The following is a 17,976-nucleotide window of genomic DNA, read 5'->3' as shown; positions in this document are numbered from 1 at the left end:
ACAAATGGCATCCAAATTGGGAATGAAGAAGTTAAATTGTCACTGTTTGCAGATGACATGATGCTATATCTAGAAAACCCTAAAGACTCCACCAGAAAGCTGTTAGAAACAATCAACGAATACAGTAAATTTGCTGACTACAAAATCAATGTACAAAAGTCCATTGCATTACTAGACACTAACAATGAAATATCAGAAAAGATATATAAATTCCTTTTGCAATTGCAGCAAAAAGAATAAAACACCTGGGAATAAACTTAAGCGAGGATGTGAAATACCTATATGATGAAAATTGTAAGACATTTTTAAAAGAAATTGAAGATGACACAAAGAAATGGAAAGACTTTCTATGCTCATGGATTGGAAGAATCAACATAGTTAAAATGGCCATATTACCCAAAGCAATATACAGATTTAATGCAATCCCCATCAAAACTCAATGGTGTTTTTTACAGAAATAGAACAAAAAATCTATGTAATTTTACTAACAGTTGTCACTCCAATAAACTAAAAAAAAAAATAAAAAATCATCAGATTCGTTTGGAACCACAAAAGACCTCGAGTAGCCAAATCAATTGTAAGAAAAAAGAACAATGCTGGAGGTATCACACTCCCTGACTTTAGCTTGTACTACAAGGCTACAATAATGAAAACAGCATGGTTTTGGCAGAAAAACAGACACATAGACCAATGGAATAGTATTGAGAACCCAGAAATAAATCCACATGAATATGGACAGATAATTTTTCACAAAGGAGCAAAAAACATACAATGGAGAAAAGGAAGCCTCTTCAATTAATGGTGCTTCCAGAATTGGAAAGCCACGTGCAAAAGAATGAAACTGGACTGCTATCTGTCACCATGTACCAAAATTAATTCTAAATGGATCAAAAACTTAAGCATAAGACCTGAAACAATAAACTGCATAGAAGAAAACATAGGTACTAAACTTATGGACCTTGGGTTCAAAGAGCTTTTCATGAATTTGACTCCAAAGGCAAGGGAACTAAAAGCTTAAATAAATGAATGGGACTATATCAAACTTAAAAGCTTCTGCACAGCAAAAGAAATTATCAATAAAATAAAGAAGCAACCACCTGAATGGGAGAAGATTTTTGCAAACAGTGTCTCCGATAAGGGGCTACTATCCAAAATATACAAGGAACTCATACAACTAAACAACAAAAAAAACAAACAACCCAATTGAAAAATGTGCAGAGGAACTGAAGAGACTTTTCTCCAAAGAGGACATACAAATGGCAAATAGACATATGAAAAAATGCTCAATATCAATAATCATCAGAGAAATGCAAATAAAAACCACAATGAGATATCATCTCATCACAGTTAGAATTGTTATCATCAACAAGACAAATAGTCAGAAGTGTTGGAGAGGCTGTGGAGAAAAAGAAACCTTCATACACTGTTGGTGGGAATGCAGACTGGTTGCAGCCACTATGGAATGTACTATGGAGGTTCCTCAAAAAATTGTGAAAAGAATTACCATATGACCCGCAATCTGTCTTTTGGGTGTCTACCAAAAAAATCTGAAAGCATTTAGCCATAAAGACAAGTGTGCTCCAATGTTCATTGTAGCTTCAGTTACGGTGGCCAAGACATGGAAACAACAAAAGTGCCATTCAATAGATGAATGGATAATAAGTTATGGTATATATACACAATGATATACTATTTGTCGGTAAGGAAAGATGAAATGGGACCATTTGTGACAACATGGATGGATCTTGAGATTGTAATGCTAAGTGAAATAAATCAGACAGAAAAAGCAGAGAACCATATGATTTCACTGATATGTCGTATATAAACCCAAAACAACAAAAGAACAAGACAAACAAATGAGAAACAAAAACTGATATAGAGAGAGAATAGTTTAGTGGTTACCAGAGGGTAACGGGCAGGGGTGTGGTAGATTAGGTTAAAGGGAATTAACTGAGGGTTGCTAGATGGGCGGGAGGGGTGGGGGTGGGGGGGACGGTGAGGGGATTGGAGGGCAGTTGGTGACCACAGGATGGCCACGGGTTTGAAAATTAATCTGGGGAACGTAATTTGGTGGTTACCAGAAGGTAAAGGGGTTGGGGGGTGGGGGATGAGGGTGAGGGGGATCAAATGTATGGTGATGGAAGGGGAGCTGACTCTGGGTGGTGAACACACAGTGTGATTTATGGATGATGTGATACAGAATTGCACACCTGAAATCTATGTAATTTTTCTAACAATTGTCACCCCAATAAATTAAAAATAAATTAAAAAAAAAAGAATAAAGGGAATTAAATATATGGTGATGGAAGGAGAACTGACTCTGGGTGGTGAACACACAATGTGATTTATAGATGATGTAATACAGAATTGTACACCTGAAATCTATGTAACTTTACTAACAATTGTCACCCCAATAAATTAAAAATAATAAAAAAAAATACACCAAAAAAAAAATAAAAATAAATAAAAAATAAAAAAAATAAGTAAAATGATGTTCTTCAGGTAGAGCTGGTTATTAAACTGAGGAAGTATAAGAAACTTGAGTCCTGGATCTGTCACTATTCAGCTGTGTGATCTAAGACAAGTCATTTATCTTCTTTCTGCTTTTATAGTTTTAGTTATTTAGTTATAGTTTTTGTTTATTTATAACTAGATAAATTTAGTTATTTAGTTATAAATAAATATAGTTATTTTAGTTGTAAAAATATATATTTTTTATATATTTAGTTATAGTATTTAGTTATTTTGTTATAGTATTTAGTTATAGTTCCTTAAAAAAGAATTTTAAGGAACAATTCATCTTACTTTCTATGAATGATTTTATGTATATAGAGAAGGAAGTATTGTGGTTACTACTTGAAGGGATGAGTAATGTGAAGAGCTTCAGAAGATAGTTCAGAAAATCAATCCAAGGTGTAGAAGATATGAAAAGCAGCCCTTTTGGGGTGGCCAGATGGCTCAGTTGGTTAGAGCATGAGCTCTTAACAAGAGGGTTGCTGGTTCGATTCCCACATGGGCCAGTGAACCTCACGATCCACAACTAGGTTGAAGATAATGAGCTGCGGCTGTGCTGCTGGAGGCGTGGCCTGATGGCTTAGTTGGTTAGAGTGCAAGCTCTTAACAATAAGGTTGCTGGTTTAATTCCCACATGGGATGGTGTGCAACTATAGACTGAAAAGGGTGACAGGACTTGGAGCTAAGCTGCATCCTCAATAACTAGACTGAATGACAATGACTTGACTTGGAGCTGATGGGCCCTGGAAAAACACAGTATTTCCTCAACATCCCCCAATCAAAAAAAAAATTTTTTTAAAGCAGCTCTTTCAAGCACAATGGAGGAAGAGAGACAAAAGAATATATGCAAACCTGTGTTTCTTTGTATAGGCAGTTAGTGTGATTATTGTTAGCTGTAAATGAGATTAGAGAGAGTCAAAGCTGGAAGAAGCCTAAGGTTTGGAGGATGGTGGAGGGTTGATACAATGAAATGTCCTAACAAATCATATTATCTAAGAAAATATTTTGGGGTCCTGTTGAGGATTCCTTCAGAGATTACTTCTTATTGATCTTTGTTTTGACTACAAATTCTTTTGAGAATCAAATGTTACATTAACTTTCTTCTCTATCATTTAAATTGCTGTTTTAATAAATTTTCTTAGGGATTACATCATAGAAATGGCAGCCTGAGGTGAGCCTCTTGAAAGCTCCCCTGGAATTTACAACAAACTGAACACCTATAATTCCAAAAAGGACTACCTGCACAGCAGACAGGCAAGACTAAGAGATGCACAATAGAAATCATCTAAAGGTGGGCAAATTGGGGAACTGGGGGAGGAGGGAAGGAGGAAGCCCGGAAACATGAGCTGAGTGTAGACGGCTGGATGAACACAGACCGGAGCTCAAAGTCTGAGCTCCCTGCATTCTAGAATTACAGCAGTCATGACAGAGGGAAGAATACAGAGTGCTAGACTTCCCGTTATGGCCCACAGTCCCACCGGAGGGATGAGATATAACATAGCTGAACCCAACACTCACAGCAGAGACCTCAGAACAAAGACTGAGGGAAGAAGGGTGAAAATGGTGCTTAAAGCTCTCAATAACAAGCGGAGGACAGAAGACATAATTAGGTAGCCTGGTCAATCCCTTCCCATCATTGCTGAGCTTGTCTCACACCACCATCTCAGTGCTACCATAGAAGTGAAATGGTAGCAGCTTCACATAAAAAGAACAGAATATTTGCATTTCTGAGAACTGCAGCCCCACGCCAGGGACTTGTGTCTCAACTATCTCTGGCAAAGGAGAGTGAGCCTTGGGTGCAGGATTGGCTGTGCTGGAGGTCACTGCCATTGCTTAGAACCACCTCTCACAACCCACCCACTCCTGTCCCCACTCCTGTCCCCAACTATCTGGGCAGAACCCTGCAGAGGTAAACAGAGCTACTAAAACACACGAGCTGTGAAACTAGGGCAGGACAAGCTTTGGAACTTAGAAGCTCTGTACATCGACCCAAGGAGGCATTGCCCTGAGACCCAGGTGAATAGCTCACAGAGGAGAAGCCCACCTTCCAGAGAACATACCCATTGTGTTAGAAACTGGAACAGTGCAGAAAAAATATAACACTATAAAACATTCCACCAACAACTACTGGAAAACAAAAGAAAGACCTTTGTCTATCAACATATTGTAGAATCCACTCCTGTAGATGCTTAGGAAGAGAAATAATAATTCATTAATTGCCATGATTAACCAAGGTAACAAGGCAGTTCATAAAGAAAATGAAACGTCTCCAGAAAATAAACTTAAAGACATGGAAATATGTGACTTAAATTACACTGAATTCAAGATTGCAGTTCTAAAGAAACACAGGCAAGCAGTTTAATGAACTCAGAAACACTATCAAAGAACAAAATGAACACTTTACCAAAGAGATGGAAATTAAAAAAAAAAGAACAAAACAGGATTTCATTGAGATTAAAACCTCAATAAAAGTAATGAAGAATAAAATAGCCAACGTAGGTAATAGAGCTGACTAGATGGAGGAAAGAGTAAGTGACATTGAAGATAGAAATCTGGAAATGACACAGATGGAAGAAGATGGAGACTTGAGACTTAAAATAAATGAAGGAACTCTACAAGAACTTTTTTGACTCCATCAGAAAGAGCAATATAAGATTAAAGGGCATACCAGAAGGGGAAGAAAGGGAGAAGGGAACAGAGAGTATATTCAAATAAATGGTCTATGAGAACTTCCCAAACTTGTGGAAAGAACTGGATCCTCCAATCCAAGAAAGCAAATAGAACACCTAGTTACCTCAATCCCAACAGGCCTTTACCAAGGCACATTGTATTGAAGCTGTCAAAAATTAAAAACAAATAAAGAATCCCCAAGGAAGCCAGGGAAAAGAAGATGGCGATCAACAAAGGAAAGCCCATTAGATCATAATCAGATTTTTCAGCAGAAATTCTACAAACCAGAAGGGAGAAGAATCAAATATTCATGCTATTGAAAGAGAGAAATATGAGACAAAAATAACATATCCAGCAAAGGTATTCTTTAGACATGGATGAGGAATAGAAGGTCTTTATTCCTTACTGAAGCAGTATTGTCGACCTGAAACAAAAAATCAAAACAATACAAAACCATAAATAGTGTTACAAGCAGACAGACAGAAACAGAAATTGGCAACCTCTACAGCAAATAGGATATTTTTACACTTAAACATAACATACAGGGCAAAAGAATAATAATAATAATAATAAAACACTGAATAAAAAAAGGAAAAGACAACTTGCTACTGCAGCACAGAAATCAACTGAAGCATAAATAAGAATAACTTGTGGAAGCAAAAACATAAAAGGGAAGAGAATAAATGTCTGAACAGGCAAAGGGGAATGGAGAAAGGAAGCATGTTGAAAAAATGGAATACTCCAAATATGAAACTTTCTTTTACATAAACATAATGGTAACCACTCAAAAAATCCATAACTGAAATATACAACATAAAAAAAGAAAAAAATAGAGGAAAAAAAATCATAGAATCCCACCACACTGAAATAATAGGTAGCAACAAAAGGCAAAGAAACAATGGAGACTCTATCCTACCAGAAAGCCAAAGATAGAATGATAGGAAATCCTCATATATCATTAATTACCCTAAATGTAAATGGATTGAATTCACCAATAAGAAGGCACAGAGTAGCAGATTGGATCAAAAACTAAAATCAACCATATGCTGCCTCCAAGAGTCATATCTCAGCTACTAGGACAAATATAGACTCACAGTGAAAGAGTGGAAATTGACACTCCATGCAAATGGTATTCAGAGTAAAGCAGGTGTAACTATACTGATATCAGATGAAACAGACTTCAGGATAAAAAAGGTAACAAGAGACAAAGATGGATATTTCACAATGATAAAGGGGACTATACAAAAAAAAAAAAAAAAAAAAGACATAACGATCATCAATATTTATGCCCCCAATCAGGGAGCACCAAAATATATAAAGCAACTAAAGAAAGACACAGACCAAAACACAATTATAGAAGGGGAATTAAATACATCATTGACAGCTCTGGATAGATTATCCAAACAGAAAGTAAATAAAGAAATGTCAGCCTTAAATGACACATTAGATGAAAGGTACATAACTGACATTTATAGAGCACTTCATCCTAGAACATCAGACTATACATCATTTTCTAGTGTATATGGAACATTCTCAATGATAGGCAAGATATGGGGGCATAAAACTCTCCTCAGCAAATTTAAGAATATTGAAATCATACCAAACATATTCTCTAACCACAAGGCTATGAAATTGGATATGAGCTTCAAAAAGAAAGCAGGAAAAACCACAAATATATGGTGATTAAACAACATACTTTTGAAGAACGACTGGGTCAAAGAAGAAATAACACAAGAGATCAAAATATACCTAGAAACAAATCAGAATGAAAATGTAATTACCAAAATTTTGTGGATGTAGCCAAAAGAGTTTTAAGAGGGAAATTTATATCATTTTAGACCTATCTCAAGAAAAAAGAAAAATCCAAGATAAATAAACTCATATTACACTATAAAAAAACTAGAAAAAGAAGAAAAAAATGAAACCTAAAGTCAGCAGAAGGAAGAAAATAATAAAACTCAGAGCGGAACTAAATGAAATAGGTAACAAAAAGAGAACAGAAAAATTAATGCAACAAAGAGCTGGCTCTTTGAAAAGATTAATAAAATTAACAAACCCTTGGCTAGACTCACTAAGATAAAAAGAAAAGACATACACACACAAAAAGAAAAAAAAGAAAAAAAAGAGAAAAGAGAAGTTACTGCACATGTCACAGAAATACAAAGGATCATCCAATAATACTATGAAGAACTATATGCCACCAAATTCAATAACCTAGAAGAAATGGACAAGTTCTTAGAAACATATAACCTTAGGTAGAATTAGAAAGACCTGGAAAATCTAAATACACTGATCATCGGTAAGGAAATTGAATCAGTCATCAGAAACATTCCCAAAAGCAAAAGTGCGGGACCAGATGGCCTCACTAGTGAATTCTCCAAAACCTTCAAGTAGGATCTAATACCAATCCTTCTCAAACTCTTCCAAAACATTGAAGAAGAGACAGTACTCCCTAACTCATTTTATGAGGCCAACATTACCCTGATACAAACACCTGGTAAGGACAACACAAAAAAAAGAGTACAACAATGCAATGAAAAGTCACACATCACGATCAAGTAGTATTCATCCTAGGGACACAAGGATGTTTCAACATGTGCATATCAATCAACGTGATACACCACTTAAACAAAAAAAGAACAAAAATTATATGATTTTATCATAGAAGAAGAAAAAGCATTTGACAAGATACAGCATCCATTTATGATTAAAATACTTAATAAAATGGGTATAAAGGAAATACCTTAACATAGTAAATGCCATATATGTCAAACCCTCATTTAATTTCATAATTGGCAGTGAAAAACTGAAGCCCTTCACTCTCTGTTCAGGAAGACGACAGAGCTGTTCGCTGGTACCTCTGATTTTCAATATAGTATTGGAAGTCCTAGCCAGAGCAACCAGTCAAGTGAAAGAAATAATGGGCATACAAATTGGGAATTAAGAAGGTAAATTGCCACTTTCTGGAGATGACATGATGCTATATACAGAAAACCCTAAAGACTCCACCAAAAGGGTATTAGAAACAATTGTCACCCCAAAAAAATAAAAAAAAAGAAACAATAAACGAATATAGTCAAGTTGCAGGCTACAAAATCAATGTACAAAAGTCCACTGCATTCCTATATACTACCAATGAAATCTCAGAAAAAGAAATTAAAAAGAAAATCAATTACATTTGGAATTTAAACAAAAAGAATAAAATACCGAGGAATAAACTAAACCCAGGGTTTGAAAGACCTATACCCTGAAAACTATAAGACATTTTAAAAGAAATTGAAGAAGACACAAAGAAATGGAAAGATACTTTGTGTTCATGGATTGGAAGAATCAACATAGTTAAAATGGCCATATTTCCTAAAGCAATATACAGATTTAATGCAATCCCCATCAAAATCCCAATGGCATTTTTTAAAGGAATAGAACAAAAAATCTTCAGATTTGTATGGAACCACAAAAGATCCTGAATAGCCAAAGCAATCCTAAGAAAAAAGAACAATGCTGGAGACATCACAGTCCTTGACTTCAGCTTGTACTACATGGCAACAATAATCAAAACAGTATGGTATTAGCAGAAGAACAGACGTACAGATCAATGGAATAGAATTGGAAACCCAGAAATAAACCCACATAAATATGGACAGATAATTTTAGACAAAGAAGCCAAAAAAATTCAATGGAGAAAATATGATGAATGGTGCTGGGAGAATTGGAAAGCCACATGCAAAAGAGTGTAACTAGACTTCTATCTGTCACTGTGTACACAAATTGACTCAAAATGGATCAAAGACCTAAACATAAGACTTGATACCATAAACTGCATAGAAGAAAACATAGGTACTAAACTTATGGACCTGGGGTTCAAAAGGATTTTATGAATTCGACTTCAAAGGTAAGGAAAGTAAAAGCTAAAATAAATAAATGGAACTATATCAAACTAAAAAGCTTCTGCACAGCAAAAGAAACCATTGACAAAATGAAGAGGCAACCAACTGAATGGGAGAAGATTTTCGCGAATAACACCTCTGATAAGGAGCTACTATTCAAAATCTATAAGGAAATCATACAACTCAACAACAACAAAAAAATTCAAATAATTAAATGAAATTTGGCAGAGGACCTGAATAGACAGTTCTCCAAAGAGGACATATAGACGGCCAATAGACATATAAAAAAATGTTCAACATCACTAATCATCAGAGAAATGCAAATAAAAACTACAATGAGATATCACCTCTCCCCAGGTAGAATGGCTATCATCAACAAGACGAATAGTAACAAGTGTTGGAGAGGCTGTGGAGAAAAAGGAACCCTCATACGCTGTTGGTGGGAATGCAGACTGGTGCAGCCATTATGGAAGGCAGTGTGGAGGTTCCTCAAAAAATTACGAATAGAATTACCATATGACCCAGCAATCCGTCTCCTGGGTGTCTACCCAGAAAATCTGAAAACATTATCCGTAAAGATATATGTGCTCCTATGTTCATTGCAGCTTTATTTATGCTGCCAAGACATGGAAATAATAAAAATGTCCCCGGATAGATGATTGGATAAAGAAGTTGTGGTATATATACATAATGGAATACTATTCTGCCCTAAGAAAAGATGAAATAGTGCCATTTGCAATAACATGGATGTATCTTGAGATTGTTATGCTAAGTGAAATAAGTCAGACAGAAAATGTTGAGAACCATATGATTTCACTGATATGTGGTATATAAAACTGAAAACAACAAAGGAACAAGACAAACAAATGAAGAAACAAAAACTCTTAGACAAAGACCACCATTTCGTCGTTACCAGAGGGTAAGGGGGGAGGGGAGTTGTATAGGAGGATGAAAGGGATCAAACATATGGTGATGGAAGGAGAACTGACTCTGGATGGTGACCACACAATGTGATATATAGATGATGTGTTACAGAACTGTACATCTGTAACCTATGTAAATGTACTAAGAATTGTCACTCCAATATACTTTAATAAAAAAATTAAAATAAATTTCTTTAGTATTCTTTCTTCTCTTTCACTTAGCTTAGCCTTAAAGGTAAGAACAAAATCACCCCAAAAGGAATTTATTTACACATCAGCTCAGCAATAAAGTGGATCACTTATTTTCACCGAACTGCTTCCTTCTCTTTTGTTGAAAAGTGTTTGAAAATTTCTATTAGTGTTGTATGTATGCCCAGAGGCTATATATAGTATCAGGTGCATTTATGAATCAAAGAATAACTAAATAAACACCTCCTTCCTCCTCTTTTGAATTCTGCGATCTTTTTTCCTATTCTAAACTTCTTTAGTGTTGTACTGTGCTTTCAATTACCCTCTGGGTCCATACCCAGAGGTGACTACATTTCATTGTAGGGTGACATGATTAAAGTGTATATTCAGAAGATGTGATCTTGTAATCATTTCTTACACTGAATTCCCAATACAGTTAATAGGAGATGGTGCATGGACTGATTGTAGATTTTGGCTCATTATATACTTTTTGAAGTGATTTAATATCCTTTGAGATGAATAATAGTGGAGTAATATAATACTCTACAATTTTTTATTATGGTATACTTCAAACAAATTGTAACATAGACCATTTTATAAAGATAGGCTATAAAACTTTAAGCTAAATAATAAGAGTAGCAGAGAAAGATGAAACAGAATAAGGAAAGGAAATAAAAGGGACAGGCTTGAGCTGTATGGTAAAAGAGATGCAGATATGTAGGGATGTAACCACAAATAATTATCAGCAGTATTAATGATACATTATTTCTATTGGGTTGGGAATTTGAGACAATTTCTAATGCCAAATATGAACATGCTATTTAGGTATATTGTGTGAAAGAAAAAATACACAATTTAACTAAGTAATGTCCCAAGTTACCCAAACGAGTAAAAAAAAAAAAGTTTTTCTCTTTCTATACAACCTAGAGAGAGAAAAAAAAAACAAAAACAAAAAACAAAAAACAGTCTAGTTTTGCTAAGAAACTTGCCAATCTCCTTCAAACTGAATTGCACTTTTAAAGAAAACTAGATATGCAGAGATATTTTCAAAAGATGAGATTAGTTTAGGCAAACTAGAAAACATAGGGTAAATTCTATGCCAGATTCTCTTTTGATTCAGAAAACAAATTTGTAATGGAGCAAAGAAACCCTGTGATTGGAGCAGAATGAAAAAAGGTACAGAGGAATTGTGTGATAACTTTTTCAGAGGTAAAAACAAAACAACCAAAACCAGCATGAAAGGAAAACCATCCTCCAAGAAAGTACTTTACAATTTAAAAAAAAATATATATATATATATTCTTTTGTTTCTTTTACATGTGAACTGTATCCATCTAATCTTTCACAGGCTAAGGAAACAACACAAACCATGAAAATCACTGATAAATAAACATAAAATACTCAAGTAACACATTTACTACAATGAAGTCATCTCATGTACATTTCTAATTGCATGAATTATTACATAAAGGAAAATATAGTTTAGATTTATTATTAACACAATAGTATTTGAAGAATAATTTTAGAAATTATTATGAAATGATGTTACATTTTTCTCATTGCCAATGATTTCATTATTGGCAAAGCAAGGGAATTGTCAGTAATTCATATACTCTGTAACTCTGTTACAATTTATACTTCTCTTCAAGACATTGTTTTTTATTCAAATACAAAGTCATTCAGACTAAATTTGTTATTGACCATTTAACAGGTTCAAAAACCTTTTTTCTCCCAAAGCTGTAGACAATTTGCATTTCTACTCAGGACCTCATTTTCCACATCTGTAAATGGAGGTTGTATTAGTATTTCTGAGAATCTTTTAGTCCCTGAGATATTCTAAAAGAGTCCCCTTCAGATATATTGGTGAAGATTTAGTCTTTTATTTTTTTAATTAAAGTTCATTGGGGTGACAATTGTTAGTAAAGTTACATAGATTTTAGGTATACAATTCTGTGTTACATCATCTATAAGTCACATTGTGTGTTCACACCCAGAGTTAGTTCTCCTTCCATCACCTTGTATTTGATTCCTTTTACTCTCATCTACCACCCCTTGACCCCCATACCCTCTGGAAGATTTAGTCTTAATGAAAAATTGTCATAAGGTAAAATCTTGTTAGTTCTGTGCTATATTATTATTGGCTGTTCATTGTGTTCTAACCACATGTATTCTACTGCCTTCATCAAGTTAAACATGGGGAGAAGAAGAAACACAAAAGTAGCACAAAAATGTGGCAAGCAGTAAAAAGTCTTTAACAGCCATTTTCGATTGGGTAGAGCAGTGACAATTTCAGACTACTAAAAGTTCTGTAGAAGTACACACAATAAGAACAATATTTATTCTTACTTCATTTTGATACAAATCATTTCATCTTGGTGACACAATACCCAATATACATCATGTGATAATGTTGAAGAAAGAAAAAAGAAAAATTGCATTAGCTAATTAATTTACTTGTGACAAAACATAGAGCATAAACCTGGCTTAATTAAGCGCTTTGGTGATCTCCATATAGTTTGATTAGGGGTAAGAGGTGTACTTTACTTGGAGCAAAAGATAGAAGCTCTTTTCTGAAATGAAAGCGGCATAAGAAAAGAAAAAGCACAGCAGAGTGCTACAGCGGTAACATAGTTTAAGTCATAGCTATGCTGACATTAGTGCTGCCTTCTCAAATTTCCCAGTGCATAAAATAATGACTATCTACAGAAAACACACACACCTGGGTGTGCGTTTTTGTGCATTTGCACGTGTGTATATACACACACACACACACACACATTCACACAAACACATGCCTCTGCTTTGCCTCAAGCCTTTAATCAGCTACTCATGCTTTAAACATTTGCTTTGAAATACAAACATCTGTCTACTTCTGTTGGAACAGATCTATTTGTAGTTACAGAATCCTGGCCTATGATGGATGAAATATTCCTGTACATTCCACTGCCAAACTGCACTTATGGCATAGTAAATCATAAACATCACATTAAAAGCAATTTCACAACATGGTTCATACCAACTTAATAAAAATGTCATTTTAAATATTGCTTAAGAGCACTAGTTTAACAACTTTTATAACCCTGGAGTACCAAAATGTACTTATCATCTACAGTACATTTTGAAAAACTAAAATGGAAATGAAAAGAAGTGGTTCAACTCAGTCATGTAGTTCCCAGGTAATGACAAGGCATTAATAAAGAATCTCCATTCATTTCTAAGCAATCCTGGAATGTGGGGATGATTTCCTTTTAAATTGGCTCCCAAGCCCTGGGCTGCTTATTGCTTGGCACATCCATACATGGTAGTGCCTCGCTGTCTCATAAACTACACAAAAACAATAGGGGACAGTTTGGCCTTTTTTGGGGGTGGTGTATTTACCTAAAGATTAATGCCAAAATGTGCTATTCTCCATATAAACTCCCTTAGTTTACTTCTGTTTATTGCTCAAAGGGGTCAAGTCAAGGTGTGCATATGTGTGTTGAAAGTTCAAAACTAGACTAGGTATAACCTAGAGGTAAATGTGGGATTTGGGATTATTTGAGACAATTTTTAGTGGCACCTTACCACTCTTTTCTTAGTGCGTTGTTTTCTCTCCCTCCATTTATCCCTTTCTTACTTCCCTTTTCCTTTTACTTTCTTCCCTAGGAGGCATTCAAGGCTATAGAATACAGAAACATCTATTGGGAAATAAGAATTTATAAAGGAACTATAATTTTAAGGCTGCAGCTTGAGGTTTGAATATGGATAGTATATTTTTCCATTCTTTCTTTCACCAGAACATCTTAAAAGGGATTACCTGTGATCCAAATATTCTAGTTTCAAAGGTTACCTAATTGGATTGTTTCATCTATGTATTTGCTGACTTAGTTACTTCATGATACTCTAGAATGAAAATAAAATGACTAGCAAACTCACCTTCTTTGGAAAAAAAATAAAACTTATCTTAACAAAACCCAAGTAAAAATATTATGATACAGAATATAGTACCAGATGATCTTTAATATATGGCAGATTGATAGAGAAAGGTTTTGAGACAACTGAAAGTATCAGAATTATTGTGTTTCAGTATTGACTTGACAATTTAAGAGCCACGTACAGGAACTGCAGAGTTTAATCAATATAGTAAAACATTCCACGACACAATTTAAATATGTCTTTCAATAAGGATTATATGTAATTCTGCATCAAATCAGTACAAGTTAGAACTTTGGAACTAATGTAGAAAGAAAATGTGATGGAAAAAGAGATGTCGTGACTTTGTGAATGTAATGCGACACCATTTCTTATAATAAAAAAAGAAAGCCCAGAAATATAATAGACATCTATAATTCTTACCTGCATAATTAAACATTTAGTTATATTCTGAAGAGATAACATTCATTTGAATGTGTTATCATTTAAATAAATAACATAAATAACAGTAAAATTGTTAGGAGTAAAATGGTGAAAAATATTAGGTATCCAAGGTTTCTATTTCCTTCTCTGCCACTAGCTAACAAAGTTACCTTAGTCACTTCACTTCTCTAAGCTTCAACTTCTTCATCTCTGAAGAAAATGATTTGGATTGAAACATCTCTAAGGTCCCTTTCACTTCTATTACATTTATGATTTTATTCAAATCTCCTTAATATTGACAATTACTGAGTATCTGAAAATGTAGTATTTAATGATTTGCATACACAATTCCAATGACTATCAATTGATATCTATGGACATTAGTAAAAACTGACTTCCTAGTTTTCCAAGTATTTTACAGTATTGTTTTGAATAAAATACTTTCTGACTCTATCAGAAAGAGTAATATAAGAATAATCGGCATACTAGAAGGAGGAGAAAGAGAGAAGGGAACAGAGAGTATATTCAAACAAATAGTTGACTAGAACTTTCCAAATTGTGGAAAGAACTGGATCCTCTTTTTTTGTGCTGTCCTTACCAGGTTTTGGTAACAGGGTAATGTTGGCCTCATAAAATGAATTAGGGAGTACTATCCCTTCTTCATTTTTTTGGAAGAGTTTGAGCAGGATTGGTATTAGATCCTCTTTGTAGGTTTGGGAGAATTTACTAGTGAAGCCATCTCGTCCCGGACTTTTCCTTTTGGGAAGGTTTTGAATAACTGATTCAATTTCCTAACTGGTGATTGGTCTGTTTAGATTTTCCAGTTCTTCATCGTTCAGCCTAGGAAGGCAGTATGTTTCTAAGAACTTGTCCATTTCTTCTACGTTATTGAATTTGGTGGCATATACTCCTTCATAGTATTCTTGGATGATCCTTTGTATTTCTGTGGCATCCGTGATAACTTCCCCTTTCTCATTTCTGATTTTGTTAATTAGTGTCTTCTCTCTTTTTATCTTAGTGAGCCTAGCCAAGAGTTTGTCAATTTTGTTAATCTTTTCAAAGAACCAGCTCTTTGTCACACTAATTTTTTCTATTGTGTTTTTGTTCTCTATTTCATTTAGTTCTACTCTGATTGTTATTATTTTCTTTCTTCTGCTGACCTTGGGTTTCATTTGTTCTTCTTTTTATAGTTCTTTAAGGTGTAAAGTGAGGTTATTTATTTGGGATTTTTCTTATTTCTTGAGATAGGCCTAAATGATATAAATTTTCCTCTTAAAACTGCTTTTGCTGCATCCCAAAAATTTTGGTAGGATTTATTTTCATTGTCATTTGTTTCTATGTATCTTTTGATCTCTTGTCTAATTTCTTCTTTGACCCGGTCGTTCTTTAAAAGTGTGTTGTTTAATCTCCAGGTATTTGTGTTTTTTCCTGCTTTCGTTTTGCAGTTTATATCCAATTTGAAAGCCTTGTGATCAGAGAATATGCTTCATATGATTTCAGTCTTCTTAAATTTGCTGAGGTTAGTTTTATGTCCCAATATATGGTCTATCCTTGAGAATGTTCCATGTACATTAGAAAAAATGTATAGTCTGATGTTTTAGGATGAAGTGCTCTATAGATGTCAATTATGTGCATATCATCTAATGTGTCATTAAGGGCTGATATTTCATTATTTATTTTCTGTTTGGATGATCTATCCATAGCTGTCAATGACATATTTAGGTCCCCTAATATGAGTGTGTTTTTGTCAATTTCTCCCTTTTGTTCTGTTAGTAGTTGCTTGGTATATTTCGGTGCTCCCTTATCGGGGACATAAATATTGATGACTGTTATGACTTCTTGTTGTATAGTCCCCTTTACCATTATGAAATGTTCACCTTTGTCTCTTGTTACCTTTTTCACCCTGAAGTCTGTTTCATCTGATATGCGTATAGCTACACCTGATTTTCTCTGTATACCATTTGCTTGGAGTGTCAATTTGCACCCTTTCACTTTGAGTGAATGCTTGTCCTCGTAGCTGAGATGTGTCTCTTGGAGAGAGCATATGGTTGGGTTTAGTTTTTTTGATCCAATCTGCAACTCTGTGCCTTTTTATTGATGAGTTCAATCCATTTACATTTAGGGTGATTATTGATATGTGAGGATTTCCTATCATTCTATCTTTAGTTTTCTGGTAAGACTGTGTCTCCATTGTTTCTTTGCCTTTTTGTTTTTTTTTTTTCTGTCATTTCTCTGTGGTGGTATTCTATGATGTTTCCCTTTGTGTCTTCTTTTATTACAGTATATGTTTCAATTCTGGATTTTTTTTGACTGGTTACTCTTAAGTTTATGTAAAGTTTGATATTTAGAGTATTCCATTTTCTTCAGCATGACTACTTTCTCCATTCCCATATTCCATTTCAGGTCTTTACTCCCTCCCTTTTTATGTTTTGGTTGCCACTAATTGTCCCTGTTGATGGTGGTCGAATAGCCTCCTTTAGTATTTCTTGTAGTGCAGGTTGTGGATTAGAAAATTTCCTCAGCTTCTGTATGTCTGGAAAGGTCTATATTCCTCCTTCATATCTGAAGGATATCTTTGCTGGGTATATCATTCTTGGCTCATAATTTCTCTCTTTCAATATTTTGAATATTTGGTTACACTTGCTCCTGGCTTGTTGAGTTTCTGCTGAAAAATCTGATGATAATCTAATGGGCTCTCCTTTGTAGGTTACTGTCTTCTTTTTTCCTGGCTGCCTTGAGGATTCTTTCTTTGTCGTTGATTTTAGACAGCTTCAATACAATGTGCCTTGGTTAAGGCCTGTTGGGATTGAGGTAATTAGGAGTTCTATTTGCTTCTTGGATTCGAGGATCCAGTTCTGTCCACAAGTTTGGGAAGTTCTCATCAACAATTTGCTTGAATATACTCTCTGTTTCCTTCTCTCTTCCTTCTCCTTCTGGTATGCCCATTATTCTTATATTGCTCTTTCTGATGGAGTCAGAAAGTTCTTGTAGAGTTCTTTCATTTCTTTTAAGTCTCAAGTCTCTTTCTTCTTCCATCCATGTCATTTCCAGGTTTCTATCTTCGATGTCACTGGTTCTTTCTTCCATCTGGTCAACTCTACTACCTAAGCTGGCTATTTCATTCTTAATTTCTTCTATTGAGTTCTTAATCTCCAGAAATTCTATTTGGTTCTTTTTCCATATTTCAGTTTCTTTGGTAAAATGTTCATGTGTGGGGAGCCATGATTTCTCTGTACTTTGGAACTTTGAGAACTGGCTCAGTTTATGATTAACCTGTTCTAGCTCCTAAGGCATTGTCTTGCCTGCACCTGGAGGGTGCTTGCAGGCTGCTGAGGTATGCGATAAGAATGGCCGGTTTCTCGGACACAGAGCACAGATGGTTATCAGGATAATTGATGGTTCCTGTCTTGTGGAAATGGGATTTGGGATGCTTTTGTGATTTAGTTAGTTTCTGGTTA

General features: G+C 34.7%; 1 protein-coding gene across 1 annotated transcript in view; it reads left to right on the top strand.

Annotated features, from left to right (window-relative positions):
• Positions 1–17,976, top strand: part of LOC117035007 (uncharacterized) — a 98,366-nt gene that overhangs the window by 73,993 nt on the left and 6,397 nt on the right.

This window comes from Rhinolophus ferrumequinum, chromosome X (assembly GCF_004115265.2).
Source record: "Rhinolophus ferrumequinum isolate MPI-CBG mRhiFer1 chromosome X, mRhiFer1_v1.p, whole genome shotgun sequence".
Taxonomy (NCBI): domain Eukaryota; kingdom Metazoa; phylum Chordata; class Mammalia; order Chiroptera; family Rhinolophidae; genus Rhinolophus; species Rhinolophus ferrumequinum.
Note: the sequence above shows the minus strand (reverse complement) of the source record. Positions and strands in the feature narration are given on the sequence as shown.